The 27,838-nt window shown below is 36.3% G+C and overlaps 1 protein-coding gene and 1 long non-coding RNA gene across 3 annotated transcripts in view; one reads left to right on the forward strand and one right to left on the reverse strand.

The window, feature by feature from the left end:
• The window catches only part of LOC119692182 (homeobox protein invected), an 83,375-nt gene that overhangs the window by 46,042 nt on the left and 9,495 nt on the right, over nucleotides 1-27,838 (forward strand). The window lies entirely within an intron of this gene.
• LOC119694613 lies at nucleotides 3,836-5,381 on the reverse strand. Its single transcript, XR_007267341.1, has 2 exons — nucleotides 5,045-5,381; nucleotides 3,836-4,795 (listed from the first exon to the last, which is right to left on the reverse strand). It is a non-coding gene; the product is annotated as an uncharacterized LOC119694613 (long non-coding RNA).

Genomic DNA, 27,838 nt, shown 5'->3' on the forward strand with positions numbered 1-27,838 from the left:
CCCCAAGCTAGGCAGAACCTGTGTTATGGGTGTCGGACAGCTGATATATCTACACAAATACATAGATAGATAGATACTAAATATAAATATCAACACCCAAGACCCGAGTACAAATATCTGTGTTTAAACAAATATTTGCCCCAGCCGGGAATCGAACCCGGGACCTTCGGCTCAGTAGTCAGGGTCACTAACCACTACGCCATTCGGTCGTCGAACCCTTATGGACGCTCCTTATTTCACTCACGAGGTCACGAGCACTGAAAAATTCCCACTTACAAAATGCCGACACCAAATAATTATCTAAATAATAATTTTGCGGTTTTAGTCGGTAATCCTAATCCTAACTAATATTATAAATGCGAAAGTAACTGTCTGTCTGTCTTTTACTCTTTCACGCCAAAACTACTGAACGGATTTGAATGAAATTTGGTATACAGATAGTCTAGACCCTCAGAAAGAATATAGGCTACTTTTTATCCTGGAATTCCCACGGGAAAACTTTTTAAGCCGAAGCGAAGCTCGCGGGAACAGCTAGTATCTCAATATTGCAGACGGCGTCATTAAGCTAGTTTTAAACGTTAAAATAGTTACTTACTTACTATGTTAATAGTTTTAGGATTCGGTTAAATTAAAATCATGAAGCCATGCGCAATTTATACTTGAGAACAAGATGCCGGTAAACGTCAGAAAAACGCTCCGTCCATAGACAATACATTGTCATAGACAACTTTCTTCTATTCTGTGTTATTCCTCGAGATAAGAGTCCGGCCACAAAGCTGTTGTGAATAATTCCTTCTAACACTAGTATTAGTATAATTTGGTGCTATTGTCACTGGACCTTTTTCATTGCTCTCAAGAGTCTCAAGTGTACATAACCTACTATCTCGACGGTCGAATGGCGTAGTGGTTAGTGGCCCTGACTGCTATGCCGAAGGTCCCGGGTTCGATTCCCGGCTGGGGCAGATATTTGTTTAAAGGCAAATATTTGTACTCGGGTCTTGGGTGTTAATATTTATATTTATATTTAGTATCTATCTATCTATGTATTTGTGTAGATATTATATCAGCTGTCCGACACCCATAACACAGGTTCTGCCTAGCTTGGGGTCGGATGGCCGTGTGTGAGATGTCCCCACATATTTATTTATTTAACTAGGAAAATCATTTCCCGGTTCCCCTACTGTACAGGATAGGGTAGATACGACACGTGTTGCTACAATTCGGCAATAGCCTCCGCAAGGGACTATCGCCTGCGCGTGACTCAGATTAACAATATACGAACAAGATGGTGCATTATACAAAGTCATGGTGATGACATCCTAACTAATATTATAAATGCGAAAGTAACTGTGTCTGTCTGTCTGTGTGCCTGTCTGTCTGTCTGTTACTCTTTCACGTCAAAACTACTGAACGGTTTTGAATGAAATTTGGTATATGTACGGTCTAGACTCTGGGAAAGAACATAGGCTACTTTTTATCCCGGAATTCCCACGGGAAAACTTTTTAAGGCGAAGCGAAGCGCGCGGGAACAGCTAGTACCTACATAAACAAAGCAAAACACTGTCCGCATTTTGTTTACTGTCAAACCGTTTTAAGTTCAACCTAATGAAAACCATAGTTATATGGCATCAAGTTGTTATGTGTACCTACATAAGTAATATTTCGTTATTAACAAATAGGCTGTTCTCCACGAAAATGTAAAAGTAAAAATAAAATAAAATGACCAATGCACGTATAAAAATCTATATTATATCACCTATTCAAAATAAGAGCTCAGTGGTAATGTGTGTAATGTCGAGATGTTTCTTTGCACGCACACTCCATCTCGTCCGTATATTGTTACTCTAAGGGTGCTATTCGGCAACAGCCCCCGCGGGCCTATCGCCTGCGCGTGGAGATAAGAAGGGCGTCTCCGGTTATTAACTGAATGTTTACAAGTGCGTAAGATTTCTGGTTAGGGGAATAAGATGGGGGAGTTTAATATAGGAATGGAGTAGGTTAATTTTCAATTCGTAGTTAGGTGTTTTTTTTGAAGAGGGGTGTAATGAGTTTTACGTTTCTGTGTATCTGTGTTGTTCAGGTGGATTTTTTTTTAACTTATTTATTCATATAAAAACTTACGACTATTTTGTTTCGCCAAAGTAACAGTTTGTTGGCGGTACGCTCTTATCATTATATAAACCTATAATGTATGCATGCAAGTATATATATATTTCCTTGCATCTTTCTTTGTAAATTAATATTGCTGTCTAAGCCAAATAAAGTTTTTCTTTCTTTCTTTCTTTCAAGTGTATTACTATCTACTACTAACTAGCTACACAACATAAGCAAGAAAATACATGACAGTCAAACTATAAAGTCGATTCTGCCGTCTGGGAGCTACGGTACCACAGACAGATACATATACACACACAAAGATACACAGACACACAGTCATACAGATACACAGACACGTTAAATTTATAACACCCCCCTTTTTCGTTATGGTTTATTATGTACTAGCTGTTCCCGCGCGCTTCGCTTCGCCTTAAAAAGTTTTCCCGTGGGAATTCTGGGATAAAAAGTAGCCTATGTTCTTTCCCAGGGTCTAGACCGTATGTATACCAAATTTCATTCAAATCCGTTCAGTAGTTTTGGCGTGAAAGAGTAACAGACAGACAGACACAGTTACTTTCGCATTTATAATATTATATAATATATAATATAATATTAATATATAGTAAGGATAAGGATAAGGATAATACGACTTTTCGCAAAGTCGCTGGCTGCAACGTCATGTCGCCCGCTACCAATTAACACCTTTAACTTTCGCCACAACAGTACTTGGAGGGTTACTTTATACTTACGAAAAACGAACGAACGAGAGCTGTCGCTGTCGTGCAATCCGCATGCTTAAGAGTAGAGTATAGCACTTGCTCGTCCATACAAAAAGAGAAAACGTTTTACTACCTCTAAATATTATCCAATCTCCATGATTTTTTAGTATGTTATTCATACAAGGTACACTGAAAAAAATTAACAGCTATAAATAAACAAGCCGCTGCTATTTACAACCGAGTAACTTGCTTCGGAGGGAGCCTGCAAAGTTTGTTGCTAAAATTATACAAGTCAACTTTGTTAACGTATGTTGGTAATGTTAACCCAGTAAGTTGCTCAAAAATACGTATACAAGATTGGTTTCTTCTAATCTATTCTCTTAGTAAACTTAACAAACCTATTTTCTATAGTAAATCGAGTTACTTTGTTAAAAATACTCAAGCTTCTTAGTATTACAAATCAATTCAATCTGTAACTGCAACAACTAACTTGGTTGAAGAAATGAACACAACTGTCGCCACAACCAACGGGCTTTGTTGTGTTTAGCAAAGTAATTTAGTAGGCTCAAATATGTCGCTTCGTAAAACTAGACAAGAAGCTTGATAATGATAATCAATTTATTGGGTAGGGATAGCTAATCTACTTGGTTATTTCTACTCAATTCATATTGGTATACGTAGCCAAGTTACTGGGTACTTCCAATCTAATACACTATGTTCTTTCTAGTCAATTAAGATTGGTATATTTAGCCAAGTTACTTTGTATTCTTAGGCGGGTTTACTGGGTAACCATAGCTAAAATACTTTGTTGCAAGTACCATTTTAAACGACACATATCTATTATGCTATATATTTTCAGTATGCTGAACTATGACTTTACGTAAAGCCATTATACAAGGTCAGCTCATACTGAAAATATGTAGTTAGATATGTGGTCGTTTAAAATGGTACTTGCAACAAAGTATTTTAGCTATGGTTACCCAGTAAACCCGCCTAAGAAAAAAAATGAAAGAAAATTATGTACATACGAAATTAGCTTTATTCAGTACACCATACAGTCATTTCAGGTAACAAACTACTCTGTTATAAGAATTAATCTTAAAACTAGTACACAATATCAAGAAACTGTGTTTGTTAATAAATTGTTTACATAAAAAAACAAATGACAGTTATTGTAATGTTAGCAAGTTACTTTACATAAATTTATACTTTTAGTTGATTAGCCAGAACATAAGATAATAAATATAGAATAAGCTAAGATAATAGGTATGTAATGACCTAACTTTTATACAACCCAATAATACCGTCATATAAACTTTTAAATAGATCTAAATCAAACATAATTCACATTCATCATCGGGAAAATGATCATAAATGCTACACTCTAAACAGTTTTTACACCAAAAAAAATTAAAGTGCAATAAATTCTTTACATATTGTTCGTTTTCTATTATAAAATGTTCTGGTTGAGCTTCATTACAAACCGTCAAAGAATCACACCCAAAACACTTACTAGACAAAATAAAATGTGTCTTAACCCAAGGCCATTTTAAGTATTTCAGTAATTGGAAATGATTTTTAGTTAAAAAATTGTCAATATCTATGATCATCGATATCTTTGATGCGTAGGTCATATCAGGAATATATCGTACCTAATGTAATTTACACATTAAAGTAATATTAGACAATATTTTGCTTGATGAGAAGTAACTTAAGAATACAATTTAAACATCCATGCATCAATGGATTCACCGACAATAATTATAAAAGGTGACAGTGAGCCCATATTATAGAAATTTTGTTAGCTTACTTGTTACCATAGTACAGATATCGGAGTAACTTCTGACATGAAGAATAATACTGGCCGTGGTCTCTGCTTTTGAAGGACGTCAAATCTTTTTTGCTGCGTTCTTCAGCCTTAAGGGTGGTGGACGGTGGTATGAACAGCAAACATGCTATGTTTGATGTCTCCTCTGAACCTGAAATATAGATTATTAGCTATTATTTAGTTTATATCCCTTGTATATTGGTTATCACATAGGTATCATTTAAACTATAGATACTGCCTATGATGCTTAACAAAATTCCGTAAAAAACATAGGTAAGAATGAGAAAACATAGGTATTAGAATTTTTATACGAGTCGGGTAGGGTAGGGGTAGAATAGATAGACGTATTCAAAAGTACTTAAACTAAAGCAGACAAAAAATAAAAATAAACTGAACTCACCAGGACATATCCTTTCGGTTTTTAAGAGCAGCATATTCATTGAAGTATTGAGCTGTGGATAACTCTTTTGAAGCAATTATCCTTGTCTCTGTGGTCTCTTCACACCTTTGTTCTACAGCTGTCCAAGGCCTAAGCGTAATTGTGAAGCCTTAACAGTTTGTCTTCTTCATCTTTCTTATTAGTCCGTCTGGTAAACGAAAGCTTGGAGATAGAGGTGAAGACCTCCGCCTCGGGAGGAGCTTCAACAGACACGTCCGTCACGCGACTATGATTTGGGAGAAATGGCCGAAATCTCAGGCTATGTAGCCGATTCCTTGTTTATTTTTTATCAAGTTACTCGGATATTTATTTATTATTTATTATTACAAAATACTTACACCACTATTACAGAACTATTCTAATGCAGTAGTGCAGTGAAACAAACAACTATAAACTATAAAAAACTTAACTAATTACATAATACAGCCAATGTTACTTTTGTGAACTCATTCAGGGAAACGGTGAATATATCGACAATATCCGCGGTGTCGTTTAGCACGCGTAGGGCGCGCGTGAGCGGCGCCTCCTGCAGCAGGTTGGTGCGCGCCGCCGGCACCGCCAGCAGCCGCGGCCGGCGTCGGCGCCGCGCGTGCCCGTCCACTGCGCACAGACCAACCTGGCTCAAAACTCCAGGGTTATGGACCCTACCACGCAACAATTTAAAAACATATATTGCTATTGCCAACTCCCTTCTAACCTCCAACTTATTGTATTGATATAAATAGTATTCGCCCACTCAATTGTTAATTAATGAGCTGTGCTTATTTACCAATATATAGGTGGCACGGTTACATGCATCATAGTGAGTTATTTAATTTTAACTACGTTGATGTCTAAAATTAAATAAATTACTTCTTATCATTAAATAATAATGTAAGCTTGTCTATTTTTAACCAAACTCGTAACTGAAAATTTTAGCCAACTATGATTATATCCAAAATTAAATAACTTACTTATTATGAAACAATAATGTAAGCTTGTCTATTTTTAACCAAGCTCGGTGTAAACTATAGCCAACTATGATTATGACTAAAATTAAATAACTTACTTACTATGTAATAAATATGTAACTTGTTTAGTTTCAACCGAATATGGTTTTGGTAATTTTTAGTCGAGTTGGTAATTTAGAAATAGACGAGTACTTTGTTAATAATAGCCAAGAATATTTAGCAATACTTGCTTGTACAATATTAGCTAAGCTTAATTGCATAATTTAAATATGTCTTGATTGAATGCAGCTGAATAATTTTTTACCAAGCTAAATTGGTACTTTGCTAAAAATTATTTTTTTCAGTGTATAACTAGGTTTACAGATTTTTCTTTTTTCAAAATTTTCTATAGATTCAAACTTATAGGCACCTCAAATAACGTAATTTTCGTGTGTTAAATCAAGCCGTTTGTTGAACAATAACAATGCATTTATTTTAAAAAAAGCGAAACCTATAAACCTAGAATATATTATGCTGAAGCGATTGACACCAAAAACTAAGAGATTGGTTAATATTTAGTTAGTGTAAAACGTTTTCTCCCGAAACCAGAATTTCATTAAGAAAAGTACCTATTGTTAGTCGCGAGCTGCAGTGCATCCCTATCGCACCCGTGCCCGGGGCATGAGAGCACAAGTGATAACAAATATTTTCCTATTTAGGTATTTATCTATTTCGCTAGAATCGCGAAGGTATAGTCTCCTCTTAATACAACGAGATAGAGTCGTGCTTATAGCTACTATCTCGTTGTCGCGTGCTGATTGCATGACAATTGTCAGTTTTATTTATAGTTTGACTGTAATGACGACCGAATGGCGTAGTGGTTAGTGACCCTGACTACTGAGCCGAAGGTCCCGGGTTCGATTCCCGGCTGGGGCAGATATTTGTTTAAAGACAGATATTTGTACTCGGGTCGTGGGTGTTGATATTTATATTTAGTATCTATCTATCTATGTATTTGTGTAGATGTATCAGCTGTCCGACACCCATAACACAGGTTCTGCCTAGCTTGGGGTCGGATGTCCGTGTGTGAGATGTCCCCACATATTTATTTATTATTATTTATTATTTTAATTCTCGTTCGTTTTTTCGTCGTCGATTTAGAGAGTGACCCTCCAGTATTTTGAAGGAAGTACACATGCAGATCTTCACACCTGAATCATTAAATCGTAAGAGCCTTAAAAATAACACTTGCATTTTGCACCTTGTTCGAAAGAAATAGGACTCAATATCATGTGTCACATAATCGAAAACAACCGATCTGTCAAAGATTTCTATGCGCATTATCAATTTTGGAGCACTGTATGTATAGCAATTCCATAAAAAAAGAGAAAACTTTTTTCTACTTCCAAATACACTCACGGGCAATGAAATAGTTCCACTCACAAAAAGCCACCACCAAACGACCCCAATTTTTTCAAACATTTCATTTAAAGTTTGAACAAAACATGATTGTTTTTATTTCAGTACTTATTTATATCCTGATTCTCTGTTAAATGTACTTCAATAATGGTGAAGGCTTCACAAAGCTAGCTTTTTCCGTTTAGGAGTAGGTAATTTGGTGTTTTTCTCAGTGGAACCTTTTCATTGCTCGTGAGTGTACATCCTAACTAATATTATAAATGCGAAAGTAACTGTGTCTGTCTGTCTGTCTGTTACTCTTTCACGCCAAAACTACTGAACGGATTCGAATGAAATTTGGTATACATACGGTCTAGACCCTGGGAAAGAACATAGGCTACTTTTTATCCCGGAATTCCCACGGAAAAAGTTTTTAAGGCGAAGCGAAGCGCGCGGGAACAGCTAGTACTTAATCCAATGAAATTAGAGAGTGAACCTCCTGAAACATTAGCAACGGCAGATCCACTGTGGAGTGAAAGAGAGGCCCGTGGTGACGTCACGCGCGCCCCGTCTCGCTCGCACCTCGGTTTGTTGGTTTTGTTTCACGCAGACGAGCGGGCCACCCAGACTGTACGCTAGGGTTGCCGCCTTGCCACTAGATAGATAGAAAGAAAGAAATAAATTAATTAATGAATTTAAATCAGTAAATATACTATCCTTTTACAACGGTGATATATATGAAGACTTGAGTTAGTTTAGTCATCCTGTGTTTGTCACCGACACTACATATAAGAAGAAAAAAGACAAATTACAGTACAGGTTGCAAGGTAGAAGTTATAATTGTTATACAACAGCTAGGTACCGTACTACCATCGACACATTAGCAATTAAAAATCTATAAGCATGCCAAACATCTGTCAGACCCATACAAGTTACCTAAGATTTGACAAGCGAGCGATGCTGTTTCATGATTGTTAATTGCTAATGTGTCGATGGTGGTACGGTGCCTAGCTGTTGTATAACAATTGTATAACAGTTCGGTGTAGGTAACCCCACAGATCCCTGTATGTATTATATTTTCATATACTGACTCATCTTAATATATTTATTTATTCAAAAATGGAACACCAGCAGCTTAAATAAATAACATTAATAAATCATTTTTTAAAATTATATTTTTTTTGTAAAAGCCTATTAAAAGTGTACACAATTTTCGTAAAATATCTATGACAACCTTAAATAAAAATCTATATAAAATTAACAATTTTGACGTTAACTAAAATAAAAGGTTTATCTAAGTACTACGTATACAGAGATCACAGTAAGAACACAAATATTTATACTTTCAAACTAAAATATATGTATACCATCCTGGATAATTTTGCTACATCTACAATAACATACTAATAAAATGTCTTTTAAAAATCCGAAACAATGCACCATCACCATTAACAAAAAAACATTACAATAATAATTTTGATTTGTGCCACCCCTAAGGGTCAACTCTTGCGCAGAATTAATTTGTCAGTATGTCCGTCCAGTATAATGATCTTTGCAAAGTGCGTTCACTGGAAGACATCGTTCTAAGCGATAAGCCGGCCTCGGCGTTAAGTTTTATAGTGTTCGATTCGAGCTTGCTTGGGTTTAAAGATTAATTTTTCATTTTGAATATTGCTGAGGCTGCGTTCGAGCGTGCTGAGAGCGGTGGTAGCTCAGTCGGGTAAGCGCCCGCTTCTCAAGCAAGAGATGCGGGTTCGAATCCCGGCGCTGACATGTACCAATGAGTTCTTTTAACTTAAGTACAATGTATACCATCGCTCTTACGGTGAAGGAAAACATCGTGAGGAAACCTGCATATCTAGATAAAGCAAATCTAGATATGTGAACCCACCAACCCGCAGTGGACCAGCGTGGTGGAAAAGGGTCCAAGCTTAGGAAGGCAGTTTAGACCTTGGGGATATGCACAAAGGTTCCACTCGAGAGAGCCAGGTGCAGGTACTTACACCCCCACAGAGAATAGAATAGAATAGAATAGAATAGAGGCTGCGTTCTAGTACCTATGAATTTGCCATTTATGTATCGCCGACTAAGTTATACTTTGTAAAATATAGCATACTAGCTGTTCCCGTAAGCTTCGCTTCGCCTAAAAAGTTTTCCCATGGGAATTCCGGGATAAAAAATAGCCTATGTTCTTTCTCAGGGTCTACATAAAAGCAATTCTATTCTATTCTATTCTATTCTCTGTGGGGGTGTAAGTACCTGCACCTGGCTCTCTCGAGTGGAACCTTTGTGCATATCCCCAAGGTCTAAACTGCCTTCCTAAGCTTGGACCATTTCCCACCACGCTGGTCCACTGCGGGTTGGTGGGTTCACATATCTAGATGTGCTAAATCTAGATATGCAGGTATCCTCACGATGTTTTCCTTCACCGTAAGAGCGATGGTATACATTGTACTTAAGTTAAAAGAACTCATTGGTACATGTCAGCGCCGGGATTCGAACCCGCATCTCTTGCTTGAGAAGCGGGCGCTTACCCGACTGAGCTACCACCGCTCTCAGCACGCTCGAACGCAGCCTCAGCAATATTCAAAATGAAAAATTAATCTTTAAATATATCTACATAAAAGCAAATAGATAAAAGCTAATTCAAAATAAAAGCTCAATGGTAGAAGTTTTTTTGTAATAATAATAAATCAATTTATTTTCAGATTATTAAATCCATAAAATGTGTTGGTAACAATGTGATTTTTATGTGTATTGATTATTAATAACATATAATTAAATAAATAAAAATATTAATTACTATTAAAAAAAAGTGGGATGTCATTTTACGTGACGTTTTTTGCACTGACGCTCCATCTCGTTAACATTATTAATCTAAGACCACGTTGCACTGTATCGTTAAATTTAACGCTTATCGCTTTAAAAAAATAAGTTTAGTTCCGGCTGCTGCGCTAACCACGACTTTATCTCGTCGCATTAAGCCCCAATTTCTCCATAGTCGGTTATCTAACGGACAGGGATTGGTTCATCAATTATACTTCATCTCCATATAAAAATCTTGACAGATGTGTCAAAAGTCAACTACTAATACCTGGTTATGCTCTAACCGACTATGGGGAAATTGGCACTAGCTGTGCTACTACAAAAAACTTTAAACACTGTTTAACGAGTGTTTAAAACGAAATTTGGCAGATTTTGTAGGCGTTTGACAGCTCTAAATATCTGCTAAACACTGTCTAAGTTTTTGTGGTAAGGCCCTTAGAGTCTTAATTTTACGACAGATGTGTCGTTCGTAAGTTTTTATTAAGCTAGAGTGCGACCACTGAGTGTGGGCAGCGAATAGCTTCATACTTCATACATTCATACCACACAGGGCGACGCAATATAGTTGTCAATCTACACTTGTATTGCATTCTACAGGCTGTTCTAGTGACTATGGAACGCACTTAAAGTATGTTAAGGTATTTTGATTCTGTGTCAAATGAATGTAGGTATTTACTTTATTTATTTCATGGGATTTTTTCTATTATGACGGCGTAGTGGTTAGTGACCCTGACTACTGAGCTGATGGTCCCGGGTTCGATTCCCGGCTGGGGCAGTTATTTGTTTAAACACAGATATTTGCTCTCGGGTCTTGGATGTGCCCGTAAAATGGCAATAGGCCCGCCCCCTATTACATTGGGACTAACATAACACTGTGGCGAAAAGTGGGTGCAGCAATGCACCTCTGCCTACCCCGCAAGGGAGTAAATAGTACAAGGCGTGAGTGCGTGTATAAAAAAAAAATGACGGCAGATCTGTCTATACCATGTATATGTATGTTTCAAACAGCGGATTTTGATACGGTTTTTTAATAGGAATGCTTATTGCAGAATTTCCTCGAAAAATCCTTTAGGGCAAAAGCTTGTGTTTTTATAAGAATAAAATTAATAATACTGCGAATTCTCCGCGTGAAAAAAAACTCCAGTATACAGCAACATATTTGTACTTTAAATAGTGTATGTCTCGATGAGACTGACATGGTCACAGTTTATTGTAAGTGACCTAAGTCTCTTTAATAAATAAAGATAAAAAAAAAAATATATATCCCGAAAGCTCTTCTTGAACACTCTGTAGCTACTGGAGAACCTATAAAATTGTAGCCATAAGCCTTTAAGTCCATCCCACGTGCTTTCTCACTCAGGTGTAAAGTTAAGACTTTAAAATTGGTCTTTTTCAATTTATAGTTCTTAATAAGTGTGTGTCGTTGGAGTCAAATTGGCACGGTAAAATATCCCACCTAACGATTTATTGGAAATTTTTATATTTGACTTAATTCATTATTACTTAAGCATTGTTACTTTAATATTTTTAAATAAAAAGAGAAAATAAAAAACATATGAATCAATTTAATCGAAGTAAGTACATTTAACTAATAGCGCATCCGAATAATAATTATTAGCAACTAAAAACTTAAATCTTTTTAAATTAAATTTAAGTTCATTTAGTGTTTTTTAAATGAAACTTTTTCATCGCTTATGACTATAAAACTATTTAAAAAGCCACTATGATGCATACACATCTTATTTCTCACGACTGGCATGTGCTATAACTACACTCACAGCTAGAACAAATAACCCCGAGTGTTATTACATGGAATCAAAGCGAAAACAAACTGTAAACTTTTCATCCACGTCCTGTCACCTTGTGTGGTCTGATTAAAAATAAAATTTTATTAATATTAATTTACCTCTTTTAATCCAACACGTATTTATTTTAGCGCTCACGTTTGCCGCGTAAATCATGCGAGCTGTCATTGAGACAGAATATTTGGCGCGAGCGCGCATCTGTCAAATTCCTGTCGACCACAGACTAATGATTGCAGTGTAGAGCTGGAACTTATTATTCTGAGCGCGAGAGTTGATGAGTTCTAATTTTAGTGACGTTTAATTGGTGATTGGTGGAAGTGGATGCGTGTGCCGACGTTTTTATGCGCGACGGAACGTTTAACGGAAACGTTACGACGCGAGACTGGGGGGTCACTCTACATGAACGAACGAGAATTATCAGCCAATCAGCACGCTTAATATGACGACATAGAGTCGTGGTTGGCTAAGCTTCGGAGCGCTGTGCGAACCTCGGCTCTATCTCGTTGTATTAAGCGTGCCGACTGCGTGATAATTCTTGTTCATCGATTTAGAGAGTTTGTTGCAAAGTTAGCATGGCCGCTCTACCGCCAATCTACACGGTAAAAGATAGCAATATTATATTTTTCGGCTAATTTACACTTCGTCGAGATCTGTTTAGCTCAAATTTTGTTTCCGCTCGTTTTAATGATGTCCAAGTTTGTTGTTTATTGTGTGAATTTTGATGTTAATTGATTGGCCGAAGTCGTTTTAGGTTTTTTTTGTATATAAATACACCATAAAACTGCGTGTGGTCCGCGATTTTTAACTTTTTGAAGAGGTAGGTAGGATTTAGGTTTATAAAATGACATCTATATTTATTTTTTATTAGGTTATTTTGTTGAATCGCTTGGTAATAGCCAGCTAAGGGAAAAATTCTTGTTTTTTAAATCATGATAACCTTCTCCGTTTAGTATAACTAGAAAATCCAAGTAGGTACATGTTGTACACTTGCAGTTATTAATAACGATTCATAGTTGGTACCTACTTATTACAATGCTAAGGTTTTACATTTCATTAGTTCGAGTCCTTTAAAAAAATCATCTACGGTAATAAACCAATAACTAATAATATTGGAGCCAAATTCAACATTCTAAACGTACGGAACAATCGCAACGATCCATCATGGCGGCACTAAACGCTATTTTGACAGCTGTCAAATTACTGTCAAGATGGCGGACGCGCGACCTTTGATGTCCACCGACCGGTGCTGTATAATAGACGAGGTATTTTAATGATGTTTGATTTGGTTTTTGTGTAAATGTATTTGATGGAATCCACTAAAAGGGTTTTGTTTGATAATAATTATGTATGTATATTAGTGGTATTATGTAAGTCGTATAGAAAGGCATATGAGTAGAAAGAGAGTTTTATTAAAATTCATCACAACCCATCACGTCTCCACTACTGGAGTACGGGTCCACATCCCATGAAGGAAGGTAGGCCTAGTCCACCACGCTGTCCTAGTGCGGGTGGACGTTATCTCAAATATTTGCCACAATACCTAATAATAATAATAATGTTCTCCTAGCCGAATTTCGACTACGGCGGCCAATCTCATTTGAGATCAGCCATCTACGCAGGAGTAGTAGATTATAGTGTCCAACCCAAGTGTGTGCGCAGTACACAGGAGCACTCTCTGTTCCATCACTCTCATAGCCCAATGGGACGGATTGACCGACACGACTGGAGAGAGCTAGGCGCAGGACCGATTGCTTTACATGCCCATCCGACAGCATGGATCGTTTCACTGTTTCGGACATCAGGTGATCGGCCTTCTATGTCCTAACCAAACCTAGAACCACAATTTAGTAACACAAATTGATGGTCCCACCCGGGAATCGAACCCACGACCTCTGGGCCATGAAGCGAAGCTTCTACCACTAGACCACAGAGGCAGTACAATACACTCACGTCACGAGTGATGAAAAAGTTCCATCTGCCATTGCCGTTCCATATGTCACCGGAACTCTCCACTGTAGTGGCATAGGTCACTACCTATGGGACGCCCTCCGGCTAGATGGGGTGACAACTTGCGAAAGGTGGCAATGATTGAATGCGGAAAGCTGTAGATTGCATCCAGCGGTGTGCTATTGGAGAGGCCTTCGTCCAGCAGTGGATTATAGTCTTCTAGGAACTTTTTCATTGCTCGTGAGTGTGTCTTGTTGTCATTAAAATGTATGAAAATTTACTTTGTCTAGTCGCTATTGCGTGTCGCTATTGCGTGTCGCCTAGTGTGAACCTACACTTAATTAAAATACCAGTTTTAATAATATTTCTTAATTAATTTGTAACAGAAAACCTAACGGCCCAAAAACTAAATTAAGGACATATTTTATTCAAAAACTTTGCCCACTATTTTAAGACAGAAAAAAATTATAGTACAGACAGTAGATTTATCATTATCTAGTTAATATTTCAAAAGACTGCTGCCATCAATATAACAGGAGAAGCAAAAAAATATATCATCAAAATATCAAATGTGTTCTTTTGAGATATTGTGGTCGCGCATCGAGAAATCTCATATATCACGGCCATATCAAATATCGAAAGTACAGTCAGCAAGAGATGTGCTTCAAAACTTATTGGACATTGTGCCGACGACGATTAAATTCTTTTGGCAGCATATAGGTACCTTATACAATACAAATAAGTAGTATTAAAAATAAAAAAATTATCTTTATTTCCAGACCATAGGTCATTTTACAAAAAGGATAGTCAAGAAAGTATTATGCAAAAAAATTAAGGGCTTATTACAACAATAACCGAACTATTTATGCAACATGGGGATTTATTAGTTTATTAGACAACGATTTCAGCTGATAAATAACACCCAAGACACGAAAACAAATATCTGCTGGAATCGAGCCCGGGACCTTCAGCACAGCCAGTTAGGGTCACTAACCACTACAATCACACTCTATTCCAATGATATTTCGGAACAAAATATGCTAACCTCCAAATTTATAGAGCTTTTTGGCACTTTAAAATTGACATTGTCATATAGGAATTTTAACTTTTCGCCTGGCGCAAAGAGTCGAAACTCGCCTGTTTCAAAGTAAATTTTAACCAATTTACAGTACAGTCTATGAATTTTAGGGTAAATTTCTAATCATGGATAAGCACTTCTGCTGCTGTCTGTACCCAGTGTCCGGTTGCTCGGTGGAGGTCCCAAAAATTAAGTCATCACTCACTGGACGACTTTTTGTTGTTGACTGTACTTTTTTTAATTCCTCTCAAAACGTGTTATGCAATAGTCATAAGGCTCATAAGGTTTCGTACTACAAAGAATACATTTTTGGGTGTTTTCCCGGAAATTTCGAGCGAAAGTGGTTGGATGTAAAAAGTTCGTGGGTTTTTTTATTCTGTTGCTAAGGGTTTTAATTTTAACTTAAAAAAATCGATTGAGTACATAACAATTACTTTTCTAAGCATAAAAATAGCTCCATAAATTACAAGTAACCAATCCATATTGCGCAAACATCACGCAAAATGAATAAAAAAAACCTCTTTCTAATTCAATAAATGCAACAATACGCAACCTTAATCCGATTAACCACTATTACATGCTGCGATCCAAACTCTTTTATAATCCTTATTTTGACAGCAAACTTCAATGGATGTTCGAAAAAAAAAACAACGAAGGACAAGGACGCAAGATATTGTCTTCTCGGGGGAGTGAAAAAGATAGCGATCTGCCATCTCTCTGGGTGGCATAGTGACTCAAAAGGATCGCTTACGAGTAGCGAAGGGATTATACCATTTTAAATTGTACGGATTATAACTTTGTTTTATTGGGTTGGTAGTTAAAAGTGTTAAGTCCTTTTTGGAGTTGCATAATAATATTTTTGTGTGACATCGGGATAATGCTGTAATGGTTTGTGGGTCATTCTTTTGAGGTTTAGTTGGAGTTTTTAATGTTTTAATCTGTATGTGTAAGGAGGTTGGAATGTTTCGTTTTTTACGGGTTCATTTAGACATTTTCGAATTTTTGGATGTATTGAACTTTAGAGTACTAACCCTCACATAGCTAGACTTGAAGACTGAAGACACTGTAATAATTAAATTAAACTCTTTTTTTTGCAATTCCATAAAAGAAAGTACCTAGGTACTTATTTGCGTTTGGTATTTTTTGCAATTTAACATGTAGTTTAGCATTTTTTTATTTATTTTCAAGCTTTAATTCGTTTCTAAATTTTGTAATTCACAATATACGCAAATATAATTGTCCGATGTAAGTATGTGCTTGACATTTCCTGTCAAAGATAATCTTATGTCCCATTGGATAATCACGTACTGAAATTGCAAACAAAAAAGTTGTTATTTGTCATCTACGGTTGATGTTTCAATGGTTGAACTACTTAATTTTTTTATTCACACAATATCCGCTTCCGGTTTTTAATCTAAAATAATATTGGTTCGATTTATACATGAGGGGATAAAGTAACTTAGATAAAGGGTGTTAAAATACAAAGATTGTAGCTGACTTTCTTAAAAAAATGTAGGTACTCATTCATTTTATGACGAATAAAAATGATTAATTTGGATTTTAAAAAAGCCAACCTATGTTCTGGTGGCTTTTATTTACTATGGGAGTCAGGTTTTTTCCAAAAATATCAATTCTCGTAGTACAAAAGTTACTCTTTCGGATTTTGCAACACGATTATCAAAAAGTGAAAATACCCACTATATTATTCGTGCTAATTCTAAGTAAGTAATTCTAGCACCAAAAAACCTAGAATTTAGAGCGGAAGTTGATAATGTTATTTCTGCATAAAACGCAAATTTTTGGGGTGTTTTAAATAAAGAAAATACTTATTACTGCGTTTTTATGCTTCTGTTTTTTTTTATACGCAACTTTCTACATTGTCCAACCAAAGGTAAAAAAAAACATATTGGATACTAACCTAGTTATTTAAACAGCTATAGAAATTGCCTATCATATCCATCCAGATAAAACCCCCTAATTATTATTGATAGTAAAAACCAATAACCATTTACCAGTAACCATTCACTTATACAAAACCAACATTAAGTACATGTAAGTATTAAAAACTACTTCAAAAGGTTGAAGAGTCATAAGTAGCTGGGTAAATGCATAATTATTGACTGACTATTAAAAAAAAACTATAAAACTACGTATGTCCCGGTCAGACAGACAGACGGACAAAAAACAACAAGTCCAAAGGAAGACAACTCAATTACTTCACACAGCCATAATCCCTAAATAGAACACTAAATTATTCACCAAAACTAACCTTAAACTCGAAGACTTTAGGTCACTAATCCAACGGACACACCCAACTTATCAAATTCTTCATTTAACCCTTTGATTGAGTCAACAAATGAATTTACGATCTAGCAACAAGTAATTAAAGTCTAATTTCAATTGTTGCGTTTACGAATGCAAAGCAGATGTGGCGGTTTTTGGAAAATAAGCGGTGTGAGGTCGAGGTTAGGACGGTTTTTGAGTGGGCGGTGGCGTTTTTAAAGATATACTAGTGTTGAGTCAAGTTTGAAATGTTTGGTGACATGCACGCGCTGCACAGCGACAGAAAACTGTGGAGTAGACGAAATTATCAATTTACCTACTAGATTTTTCTGTATGCTTTAAAAAATAATCTGTGGGAATTTTGCGATGGTAACATAATTCGACTGTAGCAATTAACAATGTCGTGAAAAACCGCTACTTTTCAGTAGAGCCGTTTTAAGTTTTAAATATGACTAAAATAGTTCTAAAATTTACATTACTCTATCTATCTTAACCAAATTCGGCATGGTGACTTAGTTTTAAATGTGCTACAAGGTAGTAAGATAAAAAGTTAGTATTTTTGATAGGAAAGGTGAAAAAAGGCACATGTGACATTATTAACCGTCAAATCCCAGATTAACTTTGTCGGAAGAGTTAGATCCAACAATGTTAACTGGACTTGGTATTATAAATTTTGTTGGTAGTGGGAGATTCAACAATGTTCACTGAACTTAGTACTCAAAATTTTGTCGGAAGTGGGAAATCCTGCTATTTTAAGTGGACTTTATATTCTTTACGATGTCGGATTTATGCTTTCCTGAATAAATTTTTCCATGAAAATTGTAGTTTTCCATTATTTTGTTTCTATTTTTTAAGATAAATTTTAGTTATCAATTATAATAATGCAACAATAATCTGCTTATAGTTCTAGACACAAAACTGAATGTCGCAGTTTCTTAAGGCATGCTAAGAACGGGAAATTCGTGAAACTTCGTCACATATTCTCCTCGGCCATTCCTCAGAGCCTGAAGACAAAAGTCTTCAGCCAATGAGTCCTGCCAGTGAAGACGTATGTTGCAGTATCCGTCAGAGGACTACGGTTACCGACATAGCTGTCAAAATATGCAAGCTGAAGTGGCAGTGGGCTGGTCATATCTGCCGAAGAATCGATAACAGTTGGGGTAGACGAGTTCTCGAGTGGAGACCACGAACAGACAGACGCAGGGTGGGACGCCCTCCTGCCCGCTGGACCGTAGGCGGGTAGCCGGTTGGAGGAGGAAGTCCGAGAACCGAGTGTTGTGGCGCTCATTGGGAGAGGCTGCAACTGAGATTTACCAACTCCTCAATGAGTGCTGGTGTTGCGGTACAGTGCCAGGTAACTGGAACGGAGCGGTCATAGTTCCTTTGCATAAAGGCAAAAGCTCTCTCCAGGTCCGCAACATTCACCGTGGCATCAGCCTCTTAAGTATCGTTGATTCTGTATGCAAAAATATTGATTGAAAGGGTATATAGGGAGACAGAAAATAAAAAATCTTGTATGTGTTGGCATGGTATTTGAAGAAAGGGAATGGGATTTGTGGATTACGATCTTATCACTACGTATAATGTCACAGATAGGTCCTGGCTTAACAGAGTTCTGTGCCTTCTTAGATTTAGGAAATGCTTTTATAGTAAGGAGGAATGATTTGTGGGACACAATGTCCGTTTATGGAGTGGACAGCCTATTGACGCGACCACTGGGATCCCTTTAGGGACTTTGGCTTGCGTTAGGATAAATAGAGCCTACACTGACTGGTTTAGCATCCACAGGGGTGTTAAGGCCTGCTTAATGTGTGCTTCGCCTTGGGTGTTTCATTTATTTAAAGAAAGTTATGTAAGGGATATAAAAGATGATAAAGAGGATTGCGAATCGAAAAGTTACTTCTTAAGTGCATGCTGTACGCTGACAATTAAGTCTTACTATCATCGTCGGTAGAACAGCTGCAAAAATAAGTAACTTTCCGGTATGATGTTTAAAAATGAAGGGAATGAAAGGCGAAAGTAATGATGTTTGAGAGAGATGAAACGGTGACTGAGTGTAAGATCACGATAGAATGAGTTTGTATTGTTTGGGTATCCTGTTAACGAGAGATGTAAGGGGGTTATTGAAAGTGAAAGTGGGAAATCAGATAAATTTATTGGAGCCTGGAACTCTGTAATGAGGAGTCAGAAAGTGTCTCAAAAAGCTCGTTTGGATGTTCATGAGAATGTTGTTCCCTACGCTGATGTCATTTATTATTGTTATCACTAAAGATCTAGCATACTCGTATACAATACAATACAATACAAGTTGCACCTGTACAGTAAGAGGCAGAGAAATCTTCAAATCCAATAGGAATTTTACTGACGGTTGTTATCCAAAAAACAACAAATAAATAATAAAATATCGGTACCTATAAACATACAGAATGTAAAAGAAATGCTCCTGAAATCATGAACCACGTGCTCCTTCAGTCCAACTAAAAAAGTCTAAGGGACATACCTACGCAAATTATCATTTTTTTCAGTTTACCATACAGAATTACCTACTCTGGAATATTACGAGTATGTATGGGATTTCTAAAGATGTGAGTGTTAAATTAAAGTAAACTATTTTTGCAGATACCAGAGCTTTTAACTGTATTTGAAAAATCTGCCCTTAATAAATTTTCAGTAAGAGACCTTCCTTACTAGGCCATGGTCACATCAGCAACTACGTATCCAAGCAGTAGGTATATTGAAATGTATGGTATTAGCGACGATGCCACACCGTCGCCAAGTGAGTTAGGTACCATACATTTCAATACTTACAGCTTGGACATGTTGCTGGTAACGCGGTCAATGAGGTTCTAGTGAGGCTGGGCTCTAACTTTTATAGAGAGCCGGTCGAGATTTTACAACGTTAACAGAAAATAATGGTACATTGTACCACATCCAACTCAATAGTTTTACATTATGTACAAATAACAAGGTCGGTTCTTCCATATCCGACAATCACAAGGGAAAGAAGAACAAATAATAAAGTCGGTAATACCATATACAACAGTAGTACTTGAAACGCAAGCAAGTAACAATGTGGGATGTGGTACATCCGACTCAAAATTAAAATAATGCGCAGTTAATACTGTTGGATGTGCCGTTTGCTACAATGTTACCTGTTCAGTACTGTTTATACAACTTCCATACGAAAATTTAATAAAATATTAATTGTTAAAAAAAATACATTGTATTAAGCAAGCATGTTAATGTGAGATGCTATAAAAATATATATTTGTTTAATTGTATCCGTTTTAATGGAACATGTTTGTACACAAATCTTCAAATTCTGTCATACATTGTCTTGAGATCTTTACCCGTTCCTTGATACACTAAGTCTACCATTATTTAGAGCAAGACATTATAGTTTCATTATTTTTATAAATTATTTGATCTTAAAGACCACATAATAAAATTGTATAACGCAGCTTGGGCTCCTCCCGCTAACATGGCGGGAAGTGGTAGATACGACCGGCCGCCCCGCTCGCCCGCCCCGGGAACAGTGTCGCAACATACTTACCGACAGTGTTAAGCGGTCGCCATGAACAGATCCGACTTTTTTCCACAAGAAAAATCGGGAAATATTCATAATTAAGAGCTGAAACTTTCCTAACACCTTCCTTATTGATATTATGACCTTCTAGTGCAATAAACTGAAAAATGGCCAAAAGTCAGTTACGACATTGTTAATTGCTACAGTCGAATTATGTGTTAATCCAGCATCAACTTAATACATACTGAATTTCTTAAAAATTATTTAGGCTTTATCCTGTGAAAGAGTAACAAACATCAATCCATACTAACAAACTTTAACATCAGTAGTTATTATTAAAACAAATACAAAAAAATACAAAATATCTTTATTGGTAACAAAAGGTAAATCTATTAAACAAAGTTGTTGGAATCACCTTTTAAGCATGCAATGCCAAATCAATACATCCTACTGTACAAAAAACAAAAAGCTTAATTTGTTTATATAACACTAGCTGTTCCCGCGCGCTTCGCTTCGCCTTAAAAAGGTTTTCCCGTGGGAATTCCGGGATAAAAAGTAGCCTATGTTCTTTCCCAGGGTCTAGACCGTATGTATACCAAATTTCATTCAAATCCGTTCTGTAGTTTTGGCGTGAAAGAGTAACAGACAGACAGACAGACAGACAGACAGACAGACAGACAGACACAGTTACTTTCGCATTTATAATATTAGTTAGGATTACTGTTACATAACAACTGTCATATTACCAAACGCGTATAAAATATTTCTGCAACAAATAAAAACAAAATAACCTGTTTATACATGATAGCTGTTCCCGCGCGCTTCGCTTCGCCTTAAAAAGTTTTCCCGTGGTAATTCCGGGATAAAAAGTAGCCTATGTTCTTTCCCAGGGTCTAGACAGTATGTATACCAAATTTCATTCAAATCGGTTCAGTAGTTTTGGCGTGAAAGAGTAACAGACAGACAGACAGACAGACAGACAGACACAGTTACTTTCGCATTTATAATATTAGTTAGGATTAGGATTGATACAAAACGTTTACCTTTCTTTAATCTGCACCTAGTACTTATGTTTTTTCGATCAACTCTTAAGAGCTAACCAACTTGGTAAAGTTCCTCTATATCGGATACATTGAGCAGGGAAACGGGAACGTCAGTAATAAAATTACATCCTGTATATTTTAACCTCCGAGTTCATAGAGCTTTTTGATACTTTAAAATTACGTTTAAAATTGACATCGTGATATACGAATTTCAACTTTTTGACTAACGTACCTATAAAGAGTTGAAACTCGTATAGTTTCAAAGTCAATTTTAATATTGTTGTAAAAGAGATGGCCACATCAGACCCGCTTTGCAGCCACAAACCAAACCTATTTTTATTCAGTGATAAAGGTGTTCTAAAGGAGGGGAAAATATTTTTAACTTCTTTAAAAAAAAATACTTTGTTTGAGGAAAACATCTAGTACAGTACAAATACTTGATCTTTTAGCACCTATATCTTCGTTCTTCCATGCCTCATAATAATAAAGTTTACAGCAGAATATACTGTAGCCATTGGCTTCACATCAGTATATGTTTCATCAATGGCTGCTCTGGCGGGTCATGGCGCCATAGGGAAACGGCCATTCTCCTTTACAATACGGTCTATGATTTTGAGGGTACCTATAAGTATTTTAAACCTAACCTTGTCATTTTTGGTGGGTGAGGCGCTACTTGCTGAAATACCTACAGGTTTTTAACTAGTTCGGCAGTGGAGGCTAAACAATAACTTTTATGAGACATCTACTTTAGCCTTAGTATAGTTTAGTTATTAGTAACTGTGTAATGTGTTTTACTTAATAAAGATATTATAGATATTATTATATTTTAAACCTAACGCAAGTTACGCCTACTCCACATGTTTCCCTGTGCCGCCAGTCGCACTGGGTGGCCGACCACCCAACTGCTGTGTTTGTTAGGTCGAATTAGGCGCCTATACCGGGCCTGTAGCAGCCGCAATGTACGCTTATAAGACCTGTACTATACGCGTATACGCGAATCTAATTTTAATCTGTAAGGAGTAGTGTGGGACGCCCCTATGACCTAGGATCGGGTAGCCGGTGACTGGAAGAGGAAGGCCGAGGCCTGTGGGGCTACCACCACCGAACATTATCAATTAACAATTCTTAAACAGCGTCGCTCGATTGTCAAATCTGAGGTAACTTGTATCCGACAGATTTTTGACAAGCGAGCAACAACGCTGCTTGCTAATGTGTCGGTGGTGTATGGTGGTACGATAGCCGGTGGCTGGTAGTAACTGGATGAGGAAAGGCGAGGCCTGTGGTGATGAAAGAGACCTGTGTCCAGAAGTGGACGATTACGGGCAATGATTTGATAGTCAGAGCAAATATCCTAAAAGTAGAGCCAAAATTTTGGCCATATTTGACAGCTATAATAATAATATAGTTTAAATGCATCCTATTGAAGAGTTTTAATTGAACATTATGATTAGTGGCTTTTTGACGGATACATTCACATGCAAACGGCAATATCACTGATCAATAAACCCCCCTACCTATATAAAATATTCGCGAAGAGTAAGAAGAAGTAGAAGGTAAAGTTAACAAAAATAATACTGATAAATTAATACATAATTATAAAACAATTCCAAATGTTTTGTCTGTCAGTCACTTTTCCCATACATTCCCCGAATACTCACAGCAACGTGTATGCAAATTCGAGTCGTTATTCTTAATTAAATTAAACGAAATATCGTATTAAGTAATTGGGACCCAAATATTTGTGATAAACATTCTTTCTTTTTTATCGCAAACGGCTTAATCATTATGGAGGGATATTTTTTTTAGTGCGTCGTCGGTAGCTTTTATATTATTATGAGTCCGTTGGTAGAGTTTAGAATTGTCTATTAAAATGTTCCTATTAAAGGTTTTAATCGTCCACGTTTAGGCATCGTACGCAACGGACGCATCGGATTTAGTATTATTTGTATAGAAAATCGGACAAATGCGTCCACTTCATCAGCATTGCCGATGCCGTTTCTCCTTACATTTATGACAATCCGTTTGGTGCGTAATACGTACGATATCGATTGGTGGACGCTTACCTTTAAACTCGCCTTAAACCTGGTTCAATCTTTGATACTACATTAAAGGTATATTCTTACCCCGTTATTCAAAAAAAAGTTAAGTTACTGGACGCTTTAGCTACTGAACAGTTTTGTCACTCTCTGTCAAAGAACAAATTGTTATCTGTCAGAGAGTGACAAAACAGTTCTATAGCTAAAGCGTCCAGTAACTTTTTTATGAATAAGGGGGTTAAACCATAGCATGTCCTCCAGATTAAAAACCTACGGGCCCACATCCCATTGGTTAATATCGCTCTTTGGCATTTCGTCTCGTGTTTATCTTATCTGTGGTCAGTTAAACAAATTTAAGGCTTGTTGAGATGTGGTCTACAGTGGCATCTAAGTTAAATCCAACGAATGCAATGATATTCTAATGTGAATGTGAAAAAAGGACGATAAGGTATAACTGTGAGGTTGTCTGGAAGAGATCGCTTTTAGCGATAACGCCGCCTATTGTGATTACTCTTACTTTATAGAGTAATTTATGTTGTGTGTTTGTCAATAAAGTCATAATTGTAAGTACCTAGATATATTTATTATTAACCCTTTCGGTACACGTATGCTAGTTGCAAAACGACCAAATATTGTTGTAAATTAACATTGCGCAATATTTTTTTTTACAAATTATTATTTATGTCTTCTTACTTATTACATAATATATTGTTTACCAAATACATAACTAATTATAATTATAATTAACATTACCTACGTATTGATGAAGTTTCTACCAATTTCAAGTAAAAAATCCTTAGCAAAACCACCGTAAGAAATTCTCGTATCATTCCCTATAACAAACATACCTTCGCGGACCCTCAACGACGCAAGTCCTCAACTATTAGTAATTATGCTGCATTAAAAATCAATAAAAAAGCATTAAAAATCAATAAAAAACAGTAATAATTATAATTACTTACTGGCTACCCGCGGGCCGCATCCATCCAGTCAGCTATTAAAGTCATATTAATTTGCAATTTTCAATCGCGCGCTCGGTAAAGGGTTACTCTATTGTATATGTATATGCACTCACGACTGTAATCCCCGAAGGGGTAGGCAGAGGTGGCTCACAAGCGAGCCACCCACATTTCGCAGCACATTTGTACTCACGTGATAGGTTGCGAACCATAACGCCGTTTTGGAATAAGTACAATGCACTTAGGATACATAGTTTCCTCACGATGTTTTCCATCACCGTAAGAGCACGTGGTATTATTGTACTTAAGCTCCTTAACTGAAAACACAATTGAATTCATTGGTACAGGCCAGGATTTGAACCCACGGCCTCTCGATTGAGAGGACGAGGCCTTATCCATTACGCCACCACCGCTCTAGTTTTGCAAAAAACCGACGACTATGAAACCTGTCATGCGATCGGTACTTTTAATGCGACGAGATAAAGTCGAGGTTAGCGCTGCGCTCTCTCAGAGTCAACGGTACTTATTGTAAGTCTAATAAATAGAGTGACCCTGTTTGGCAGTCGTATTGCCGTGAGCCTAGTCAGTGAGGATTGCATTAGTATTTGTACTATATGTATAGTTAAACTAACCAATTAAGGGTTAACCGTAGATGTCAAAAAGAATTTATTGTTTGTTTATAAATATATTAACAAAAATATATTATGTTCATATGGATGTTTTTTATTATTATTATCATAATATTTAATACGGTGATTAACTGCCAGTTTCTATAACTCTATCTATCTATAACTGGTAGTTACTTTCATACGATTTTGACAGATTGTAACTTTTGATTATGTCAAAATCGTATGAAAGTAACTGCTAGTTATGGATAGATAGAGTTATAGAAACCGGCAGTAAGTGTATTCTATATTGTATTCATGTGCTAGGTATATGGTATTCAAACCTCCAAATTAACCATTTCTTTCTTCGAAATACCTATTTTATTTAAATTAATTTTACTTTTTTAATTATAACGTAGTTATGCGAATGTCTCGTGACACATAAGGCAGTAAATTCCGTTTCATTTGACGTTAATAGCTATATTATCGCGAAGTAACATGTTCTGTCGCCATTTTGTTTTTTCACATGATCGTCAATTCGCATTTGGACTATGATTTTGTAGTTTTTATTGTTCATTAACCGGGCCATTTGCATTCTAGATTGCAGAGATAACGCCAGAATGGAATGAAATGGCTTTTCATAATCGGTCGTTAAGTAAAATAAATCTTGTATTCTAATGGATGAACAATGCTTGAAAATGTTATCGATAACTGTCTACTATATACTTATATTTAATTATCATGGATATTAAGTTATTCCCCCCATACATATTTTATTATTAATTATTTTTAGAATTCGTACGAATAAAAATTAAATATTTTGAACTGAACTCAACCAGTTCAAATAATTGTTTCAATAAAAGAGTATGAACAAAGTTTAGCACCTTGTACCTAAACCCTAGAAAACTATACCAAAATCCTTAACTACATAATAAATGTAAAAAAATCCTTGCACCAAAAATAGGTTAGAAGATTTTGTTGGATGAAAGTGGTCATATGTTTCTTCCGAAATTTTGAGATTATTCTGAGATCCCGAGCTCCTAATCCAACCTCCTGAGTCACACAAAACGCGCAATAATTAGAACATTTTTCAAATTTCCAACCGAAATTCATTCAAAATAAACAGATGACTTTCGCGAATCCAATCCGGCATTACAAAACAAACCGTAACGCTCTAAAAACAAGCTTCACATTTCTTTGTACACCACCAGATGTAAGTTTTATCATCCGCAGACTTGTACATGTGACTTTAAACTCTATGTCATGTGGATTAAGTCAGTGATTGGCTTGTCATTGGGTGTTTAGGTGTTTTATCTGGCCTGATAGTATAATAGCAGGTTATTGGAGGCAAATGTCTTCATTAAAAGAACGACGTTGGTGGCGCGTTGGATGACTGATTTTAGAGTTCCTCTGGGAAAATCGCAGATGTCTGTGCTTTATTTGGTTTTCAGCTTTATAGTTTATGGTTATCTCTTGTATCCTGCAAAGCCTATAATAGGTACATGATCCATAGGTCCATATCATATAAAAAAAACAAATTATTTAATTACAAAATCTGTGTGAACACATCTGATATGTTCAATGTGTTCAAAATAGATTGATTTAAAAAACCAAAAGTATAAAAAGTAAAATACCTGTATTTTCCATTTCGTTCTACATATTTTTACTCTGTCAACGATTGATGCCAGTTTATGAACAAAAAAAAAATTCACAGACAACATAGACCCCTTCCCTCCACTGAGTTCCGGAAACCAAGGAGGTCCCATAACCCCCAAAGATTAACTAATCAAACTCTCAACGGACGAATTAAGAAGCAAATAAATAATAAAAAATATATTTCAAAAAAAGAACAGCCACAGCCCGCCGATGATAGCATCTTGTAATTACTGTATTAATGTCTTAATTAGTATAAGAACAGTACGGGTGGTCTCTGACGTCACGTAGCTCTACTCTTCAAATTAATCTCAAGAGATATCGATCGATCGAACAACTGGAGAAGCTTGGGAAACGGAAATGGCAATTTTGTTGTGATAAAAAGCGATTTAGATAGGAAGAAGAAACTTCTGAAAAGGTTATCTAACTGTTTGTAACCTGTGTGAGCACCCTTAGCATCAAGCTAATCTGCCTTTCATTTATTTTGTATCAACATAACTTACAACTCAATTTTATAACATAACAATAGAATGCTTTGCCTAACCTTTCATCAGGATGACAAACCATAGCACTATAACTTTCGACAAGCAAAGAACTACGATACAAATTAATGCTCTAATAGATAGATAGATATAATGTCAAAGGATTCACAGCTTGCATCCTTATT

Source organism: Plutella xylostella, chromosome 2 (genome assembly GCF_932276165.1).
Source record: "Plutella xylostella chromosome 2, ilPluXylo3.1, whole genome shotgun sequence".
Lineage (NCBI taxonomy): Eukaryota > Metazoa > Arthropoda > Insecta > Lepidoptera > Plutellidae > Plutella > Plutella xylostella.